Here is a 10,362-nt window from a genome sequence, read left to right as displayed (position 1 = left end):
AAGAAGTTTGCGGATAAGAAGCGTCGAGCAGTTCCTGCTCTCAAGGTGGGTGATCGGGTATGGTTATCCACGAAGAATTTGAGGTTAAGAGTTCCCAGTATGAAGTTTGCACCTCGCTATATCGGTCCTTTCAAGATTGAACAAGTCATCAATCCTGTTGCTTACAGACTCCAGTTGCCTCCCTTCTTAAAAATACCCAGGACATTCCATGTTTCCCTGTTGAAACCGCTGATCTTGAATCGGTTTCATTCCTCACTTCCTCCAACTCCGAAAGTCCAAACTCAACGAGGCGTTGAGTATGAAGTGGCCAAGATCCTGGACTCACGTCACCGTTACGGTCAACTACAATATCTTATTGACTGGAAGGGTTATGGTCCTGAGGAACGTTCATGGACCAATGCTTCTGATGTCCATGCTCCTGCCTTGGTCCGGAGATTCCATTCCAAGTTTCCTCAAAAGCCAAAGAAGTGTCCTGGGGCCACTCCTAAAGGGGGGGGGTGCTGTCACGATCCGGGTATCTGGACGCCATTTCTTACCCATCAGATGCCTCCTAAGGCTGGCTCAGCGCTCCAGGACCGGATCCCATCTGTTATCCTGATGTGTACATTCCTGTATCCTCTCCTGTCACTCTGGGACGCTGTCACAGTAAACGCCATATTACACCTGGCATGGCGTCTCCCGCGGCCTCCGCCGCCGTCCCTGAACTTCTGCATGCAGAGTGTCTGAGTGGCGATTACGTCAGCCGCGGCCTCCGCTGTGTCCGCGTGGTTGGATGTGCATCTATCAGCCTGGCGCCTCCTGTCTCCGGTGGCCGGCGCCGCCATTACTGTTTTCATTACCACATGGATTACAAACCAAACTTCCCTCCAAGTGTCTGCATGGGCGCAGCCATCTTGGATTCTGTCAGCTGATCATTTCCACCAATCTGTTGTCAGTATTGATAATCTGCATAATTGCCTAGCCAATCCCTTCCTTGCTGCAGGTATAAATACACTGTGCCTGAGCAAGGAAGGCGTCAGTGCTTTGGTTGTCAAACCTAGTTCCTGTTTGTCTCTCTCCTGTGATTGTCTTCCAGGTTCCAGCTCCTGTCTCAAGACTTCCACCATAGAGACCCGCACCAGCATTCCACCTGCGGTGTAGCCTGACTCTCCAATCCATTGTGGATTCATCTGTTTCCAGCTACAACATTACCTGCTTCCAGCTCAGCTTCCAGCAGAGTACAGCTTCCCTTAAAGGGCCGGTGTCCTTTCTACACTTTACCACTCTCCACCGGTATTATTATTTCTCCGCTCTCAAGTTCTACATTTCAGTTCATATTTCATCGCTCCCAAGTTCATTTATTATTTAACTGGTTCCAGCCAGTATCCACTCCGTGCTAACAACAGTCTGGTTCCAGCCAGTATCCACAGCAGCTGTTTTATCTTCAGCAACCCAGCTTTTCCTGGAACACCAGCTGGCACAATCCTGGGTTATCTCCATTGCTACAGTCGGGCCTGGTAAAGACTTTCCATCTAGAAGATCATAAGAACTATCTCACACTACCAGTGCCCTGTGGCTCCTGCCATCCTGTAGTACCCAGGAACTGTATTTATTCTTTGCTGACTTTTACGTTTTCTTTTACTGCTGCTGTGTTGCGGAGTTGTCATAATAAACATCATTGACTTTTATCCAAGTTGTCGTGGTCACGCCTTCGGGCAGTTATTATTCATATTACTTACATGTCCAGGGGTCTGATACAACCTCCCAGGTTCCGGTACATCTCAGCCCCTACAACTGAGGCTGCCTCCCGTCAGCTCAGGCCCTCAGTTGTGACAGCGGGAGGTTATATTCCTCGTAGTGCTGTCGGGATAAGCGTCTGCTTCGCTTAAGTAAAGAGTGCTGAAGGAATCCGGGACCGGAGGTAAGAACAAAACGTTAGTGTCTTTTAAAACTGTTTATTTTTTTTTCTGTCTTGCATACACACGCACGCATATCTGCATTTCTTTTCATTTGTGTATTTTCGTATATCACTCTCCTGTTTGCCATTAAATTAAATTTTTTTTATATATATAATTGATAAAACGTGTTAAAGAGAGATTTGCCGCTATTTTAGTGTAAGAGTGAAAAGGTAATATAGTTAAAGTATAGATAAACACAGCTTTGCCTGAGAGACAAGGCGGAGTCAGTGTGGTACGGGGTAGATGATAAAGGATCATCTACATTGATAAACATATAAATTGTGTTACGGTGGATCTTTGCTGTGCGTACACGTGTCTCTAAAGGACTGAGACTTGCGTACGCAACCCAAGGACCGACGCACGCAGCGTACATTACGCAACGGAGCGTCCGTGTACGCCCACGTAACTCAAATCACAAGTGTTATTTTTACAGGTGAGAGATAAATAACGCAACAGGCGATAAATAGCGCAAATTTATTTTAACATTCGAAATTTAAATTAATAGATCCTTCTCCTAATTTGTAACACATCTGGTCTAAAGAGAAATTTCTGCGCAGAAATAGAGATAGAAACAAAAGTGTACATGTGGTGAGTGAGTGTTTTTTTGTCATTTATACAATTTTGAGGTTGAACCAAAAGAAATCACCGAGTACTCGTGAGAACATACGTGTAAGTGACATGCACGGTGGCTAGGGAGGCATCCTTGGTTAAACATAAAATTGAGCATTAGAGTATAGCGGACCAGGAGGTCATACGGTAACAGACCAGGAGGTCATACTGTAACAGACCAGGAGGTCATAGCAGGCCAGCAGGTTCAGGTACAGCAGACAAGGAAGTCCGCTATACAGTCCACAGGCACTACGCCCAAAAAGGTTGGTGCAACACCCATATAGGCCATACAAGCTCTGCTGAAGGAATTCGCAGCCGCAATTTTCGATTCCACTGGTCGCCCAGCACATAAGATTAGTTGCTTATGTGCTGAACGATTGTACCGCACGTAATTGTGTGCAAATTAGTAAACCTGACCAGTACCATTTACGTACCACGGGTCATAAACGCTATTTGTACATTCTGACGTGATTTGTGTAATTTTTTATTTTCTGAAGGGAAGTTCGCTGGTCACTCAGGAATTGTCCAACAACCAATAGTTACTGGAAAGAGTAAGTGTTCTTCGGATAACCCTCGCATGTTCCAGTAAATAGAGGTTTATAGGGTGCCCTGTGTCGAGTGCGCCAGCACCATGTCGGTGTGATCAGGTCGCATTGGTCAGCGTGGGCAGAGTGAGTAAGGTGCTCGGTAAACCTTACCGTCAACCTATCGTGAACCTCTCGGTTTTTTGTAAGGGTCCGTAACACCTGCAAATAATGGGGGCCAGTTGTTCAGGAAGGAGGCGATCAACCTCGGTTCGGGTTGATTCCGTAAACCGGCCCGTTGGGTCGGCAAGGTACGTAATGTGTGAGAAGTACGGAAGTCACACAGAAGTATTATGTGATGAATGGGAGAGAATGACAGTACATGATGGGGAGAAGTTCCCAAATATAGGTAGCTTTAGCCCAAAAGTGTTACTGAATTTAAGGAGAAGGATAGGTCTCATTGAACCAACAAAGAGACGAATCAAACATTATGATTATTTGCAGTTATGGCAACAGGAAAGTGAATTGCAAAGAGATTTAATTGACTTATCTGACTCTTATCTTGAGAGAAGAGACATGGCGATGGAGAGGATTATGGTTGCGGAGAAAAGCACAGGGGTAAACAATAAAAACGCTCTTAGCAACTGTAGTATAGATGATAAGAATAAGTGTAATAAATGTAGCATTGATAATTGTAATACTGTTGAATGTACAACTATTAACCTATGCAAGTTGCACCCCATGTCAAACTTCCCTCAGGAATACAAACAAGAAAGTGAGCCCAGAACAATGTCGGCACCTCTTCCAAAAGCCATCCTACAAGACATCCAGGTGGACGCGACCAAATCGGTAAAGGCAATAATCAAACCCCCTAACGGAGGGTCAGGTGAGGTCGTGTCCACAGGTACGTACAATGTTTCATATCACGCACAAACAGATGTACCACATATTGTAAGACCAACACAAGATGACGTAGCTGAGTTTGATCCGGTCAGGGTGATTGCAGTCCCCAATGGGAAGACTGACGATCAGGGAATCATTCCCGTCAAGGATAGTGCAATGCGCTGTCTCTGGTCCCGGACCGAATTGAGATCAATTATGTCTGAATTCCCTGATCCTAGGAAAAATCTAGTAGCCTGTCAAAGATTTGTTAAAGAACTAGGAAACTCCACAGAACCCACCAACAAAGGGTGGCGAGCAGTGCTGAGGACATGTTTGCCCTCCAGTGTTGACCCTGAAAAATTCATTACTGATTGTAAATTAGACACGGAGGTACCTCAAACGGAGGAACACAATCAGGAATGTATTAAGCAGATCAACCAACAGTTAGAAGTATATTTCCCAGCCATTGTCGAGTGGAACAAAATCTTCTCCATAAGACAAAACGAAGGGGAAAATATTTCTAATTATTTCAATCGAGCACTGCAAGTAATGGCTAGAAACACTGGGATCACAGACATCGAGACAAATACACAGCATAGAGAAATAGCGGTTCAAGTATTAATGAATGGTTTAAAGGATGAATTAAGTACAAGGGTACAGACCACCAACCCAGACTGGAGAGATATCTCGGTGGCCGCATTAAGAGAGGCCATCATTAATCATGATCAGTATATCACCCGATACAGAGAATCACTAAGTAACAAGTTAATGGCAGCAAGTATACAGGCCCTAACCACAAGATCACCCCAACAAAAGCCCCACACCACTGCGAAAAATTTAAATATGAAAGTCTGTTATAATTGCCAGAAGGAAGGTCATTATGCAAGAGATTGCAGGCCTAGAAGCACACACAAGGTATATAGACCCCCTAGACATGAAAATGAGCATGAATATGACACACCAAATTACAATCAGGGACCACATAGGAAGAATTTTGAGCCACACCCATGAGATGTAGTCAAGAATGGTGATCATACGACTGATGGTAAGCCTGAGGTAACGGTTAATAAATTGGGAGGTCATTCCCTGAAGACACAGGAATGACCAGGTGAAATGTTGTAAATGTATTTGCGAAAATGTTTTTTTTTTTCTTTTCTCTCTTTCTCTCTCCCCATCTCTGACGATTAGTGGTAAGGACTCAAACATTGCATATCCGCTTGGTCTTTGCAGAAGTCTACCAAACCTCAGCATGACCTATCCACATCAAGGTATCCTGGCCAGATACAGGGAGAGTGGAGTAATGGGGGTGCTGGTGGGGAAGGGACTGCGCAAGGAAACCAATAGACATGTGGATATGACAGCCTGATGATCTGGCAATGTTTTAAAATGTTTGAAAAATGTTTTTTTTCTCTTTTCCTATTGATGGTTATTGTTGATTCAAGTAATATACACATGCACATAAATTGTTCTCTCTCTCGTTTGTTTTTTTGATGTTTTCTCTCTTCTTTCACATGTTTTCATGATTTAAAGATGGTATGTCACACATCAGTTAGACAAATGGTAATGCAAGATTTTTGCTCCTTACAGAGAGATCGCTGATTTGGAAAGAATATTGCATCATCGGAATGTTCGTTTGGAAGACTGAAAGACAGCACCTTTGAGATGACAACAGAACAAGAAGAACGACAAGACTAGAGAACTTAATTATCGTAACAAGTCTCTCTCCCCCTCAAACTGATTTTTTGTACCCCCATTACAAAATTTCTTCTTTTCTCCTCCTGTAAGATGGACTTGCCCCAAGAGACTGTGATATGGATTTTCCTGTTGACCATGATGTTGACCAGAGCAGTCTGTTTCGGTGAGAGTATCAGTGAGGTCGAGATCCAGAAAGGTCCTGATGATAAAGATGGAGGTGTAAATTTCCAATAACAACCCAATCACCAAGCAAAGGCGAGTACCGGAAACGATCTAGCAGCCATGTTATCTGTAAACATTTTCCTTTAAGGATTGTTAGCTGAAGAAAACTGTATCTGTATGCTCTGTGATAATGTCATTGAGGATGGGTGTATTAAGAAATGCCAATCCAGTTTTAATATCCATATGGACCGGCATCCCTTGAGTGACTATCACTCTTTAGTGGGTAGTGTGCTTAATAAAACAGATTGTTGGGTATGCTCTCAAGTACCTCAAGGTCATAGCAAATCAGGGCTAGTACCATTTCCTTTAACGATAGGGGAGGTACTTGAGTTAAGTGGTGGGAGACCGGTGGACAGGAGGTTTAATATCTCCAGTCCTCCTAGTTTGAAGCTCCACCAATACCATGTGGATAGGTCCCTATTATGTTTCAACATCTCCAATCCCCGAAAGCCGGGAAATTGGGAAGTGTCATGGAGTAACCAAACCATGACCTTTTCGCATAGAGCAGATAGAATGCCTACAGATACAGAGCTTGTACGCCACATAGCCAGTAGAGGAAAATCTTTCCGGTATAGGTATACCTTAGGAAATAGGATTACTAGAGTTGGAGAGGTATCACCAGGATACTGTGCACATATCGTACAACCTGATACGTGTACTAAGCAGATGGAAGAATTAGGGTTAGGAGATTTCACATGGAAGGTGTGTAATATGGTTATGTCCTACTCCGTCCCATATGTTCTCCCCGATGATGCATATTTCATATGCGGGAGGAAGGCGTATAAGTGGCTTGCCCCAAACTCTGAAGGATTGTGTTATATTGGAAAAGTACTGCCTGAAGTAATGACTGTATCACATGACAAAATGAAAGACATACACCGTGGTGCCCAAGCTCCTTATACTCATACCCACTACGAGCACGTAGTTAAAAGGCACCTGATAGAGAGGACAGAGCATCCGGCCTCTGATCTGATCAGTGAATCCACCGGGATTCAATTCCTAATCGCGCTAGATTTCACTCGCACCGCTAGAGGAGTGCTGAATTATAAATACATATCTGCGCTCGCAAATTTGTTAGATAATATCACTGAAATGTATGATGACACGTTTAGGTATACGGGAAGGGAACTTCAAGCTTATAAAACAGAACTGGTACAGCATAGAATGGTTCTTAATTATCTCACAGCAGTGACAGGCGGATATTGTGTCACTCTGGCAACACAATACGGCGTGAAGTGTTGCACATATATTACGAATAGCACCGAGGATCCGGTCGAGGTCATAGACCAAAAGATGGATGATATTCTCCAATTGAAGTGGGAATTTCGCAGGAGACACAATCTCACTCTTGCTGCTGTAGGTAATGAGCTGACCGGTTGGGTGTCATGGTTGAACCCGCGAAATTGTTTTTCTGGTTTAGGAGACTGGGCTCAAGGAGTCATAATGGATGTTGGGAAGTTTCTCCTATGTATCTTAGGTGTTGTCATATCGATTGGCTTGATATTTAGATGCGGTCAGGCTTTAATGAAGTGCAAACATCGTACCAGGGTAATGAGTTTAAGGAGTGAGGAAACTGTAATTCCAATGGACTTGATTTATGACCCAAATGTAGAAACAATGATGTGATGAAAATGCGATTTCTACGGTCCGTTTCTTTCACCTGTTTTTCCGTTTTCTCCAAGGTAACAAGACCCACTTGGACGAGGAATTTGATGAGCCGATATACAGACAACAGAGGGATTAAAGAAGAAGTTTGACAACCTGATACACAGATTTTTGATGAACTATGCCATGGATCCCCAGTTTCCCTAGAAATTTTAAAATTACGCTAGCCCAACACTTTTGTAAATCTATGGACATTGACAGCTTTTGCTCGCACCTTATGGGCAAAAGCACAAAGAAGACTGCATTCAACAGACACCAAACAAGACCTCAATCGACGAATGTACATTTACCTGACATAGAATACCACCGCATTTACCGTAATTATGTCTTTTCTTCATTTCTACAACCCTCAGGTAATGACACACATAGTCGATAGGGAATACAGGCACAGATATCAGCAATCACATATCTCCCCCATTCATGTATCATCAACTAAAATGTGCTCCCCCATTTTGTTACAACCAAAGCCGAAAAGAGCTCGGTAAAGTTTGACAGCCCATCCACAGACCCGTACCGCGGGATAAGAAGGAATTCAAATGTATACTTCGCAATACCTCGAAGCTTGATTTAAAACACGTACGGCACGATGATACATGACCCCCAAGCACGGATTCATACACACATGCTTCTGCTATCTCACTAGGTCATACCCTTTTCCTACCTTCTCCTCTCCTCCCCTACCCAACCATGTAAATGTATTAACCCCTGACATATATTTTTCTCTTTTGAAATGTTTTAGAAGGTGGCAGTTATTATTGACTGCCAAAGGGTGGACTGTCAAAGTCAGAAAAATATCTCTATACACACTGCCATATTTGCACCTCATTCTGGTCCGCGCTGCGCATGCGTGCGCTCTCCCGTGCGTGCGCATACTCACAGTCGCGGGCACCCGCAGGCGCACGGTATGCGTATTTACGGTAGAGTTTATGTGATCGTAGCGTGCGACTCAATCGTTACATATTTTCAGTAATAATGTATTTTGTAGATCATGGTCCCTTTGATAGATTCTGAAAGTTTAGTTAACATAGCATGTTCCTGAACAGAGAGATCCCTCTTTGTATTGTACGAAGGGTCTAACAGGGGTCATACAGTGGTGTTTGGTACCCATCGGAAGAGTATTTAAATAGCAATATTCCGGTGTTGGTTTGGAGCGGATTAATCGCTCGTGCGAATAGTTATGGACATAAGAAGTTTATGTCCATTTACTATTATTTGTTCTTACTTAGTCATGCGGCGGGAAACCCAGTATCCAACCCACCTGAACAGTTGGAAGCAGTCACAGCCCACCTGTATGAATCAACCTATGACCTTTTGTTATAATGCGAAGCCGAATTCCTGTGTCCAATGAACAATGAGATTGTAGGGACCATTGAATTGTATTGTGTGTGGGGCATAAATAGGCAGGCCGACCATATCCAGTTCACTCTCTTCAACGGTTCTCATTGCTGATAATCGGGAGCTGGATATCGAGGCGCATGCGATCGTTTCCCCTTGTGCGTAAGTGTTTCTCCGCAACTATATTGATCTTCTTGTTATTGTGGGCCAATTTCTCTCTCTCTCTCTCCCTTCTCCTCTTTCTCTCTTATTTTCCTTTAAATAGTAATTGTATTATATTTCCTGTGTAGTTATCTGGTTAGGTAGTCTATGTTATATTGTAGTGTATGACTTGTATTGTGTTTAACTCTTTTGCAAGTATAGCATTCATAATATATATTTTAGGCGTTGGACCCTGAGCACGGTATCTGTGTGTTTCTTATAGTATTAAGTATTCTCAGAGCGTCGGTGACGCTCAAACAGCTTTTAAGGTAATAAGGTTATACTGTGTGCATTTACACTCTAACATTACACTAAGGTTTTACTGCACAATACACTGTTTATGGTTTAGATACAAAGGTTTAATATAGTGAGCGTCAGCGCCGCTGGTGATCTCCTCGTGGTCCCGAGCGTCCGCTACGCTATAGCGAATCATTACGTTAGTCAACAGCCAATAGCGTGCCTGCCTGTGATCTCTTGGCCGTGAGCGAACGCGACGCTTGAGCGTCTCGACTACGGCTAAGCGATTGTTACGCAACGTGCGTACCCTTACGGTACTTCATACGGAAATAGCGTACAGTGTTCTTAGACCTCATAAAGGGTATTATATACGATAAATATTCAGCTTTATCACATTCCTTATTGTTTATTTCTGCTGCCTTTTGTGAACTTTGTGTTTAATAAACATCATTGCGCCCATGCGCAGAAACTTAATCCAGCCTCCTCACTTTCTCCCTCCTACCTCCACTGACCCACTAGCGCCCCCTCCGGGGACACAGACAAAACCAAGTCTGACAGATTTCAAGACTTCCCCTACTTACAAAGTCCATTTGCCACGGAACTAATTCCTTTATATGTCCCTTCTATACTACCACACTAGCTACTATGTTGCTGGCTGTTTCTTTGACCCTGCTTTCTTTATTGAGCGTAAGTCAGAATTCTCACCCTTTGCCGTCTCTTTGTTCCCTTAATTCTTCCTACCATCTTCTCCTGACATCTCCTTCCCTCCTTTTGCTTTTGTTTTATAGTTATGTACGTATTCAGTGTGCAAAGTTTTAAAAATAAAAAAATGTATGTGGGTATGTTTTTTTAACAAAAAAATGTTGGTTGTTTAAAAAAAATACAAAAATGTTAGGAAGCTAAATGTCATTCAGCAGATACTACTAAGCAAAATGCTTGTAAAGGTTATTTTACATTTACTTCTACAAATAGTGTGGTTGTCAAACCTCGATTGTTAGTAAGTGTAAACAACTCGGTTAGTAACATATATTTTCACAATCAACATGTGTTACAGA

This window comes from Pseudophryne corroboree, chromosome 3, assembly GCF_028390025.1.
Source record: "Pseudophryne corroboree isolate aPseCor3 chromosome 3, aPseCor3.hap2, whole genome shotgun sequence".
NCBI lineage: Eukaryota > Metazoa > Chordata > Amphibia > Anura > Myobatrachidae > Pseudophryne > Pseudophryne corroboree.
Note: the sequence above shows the minus strand (reverse complement) of the source record.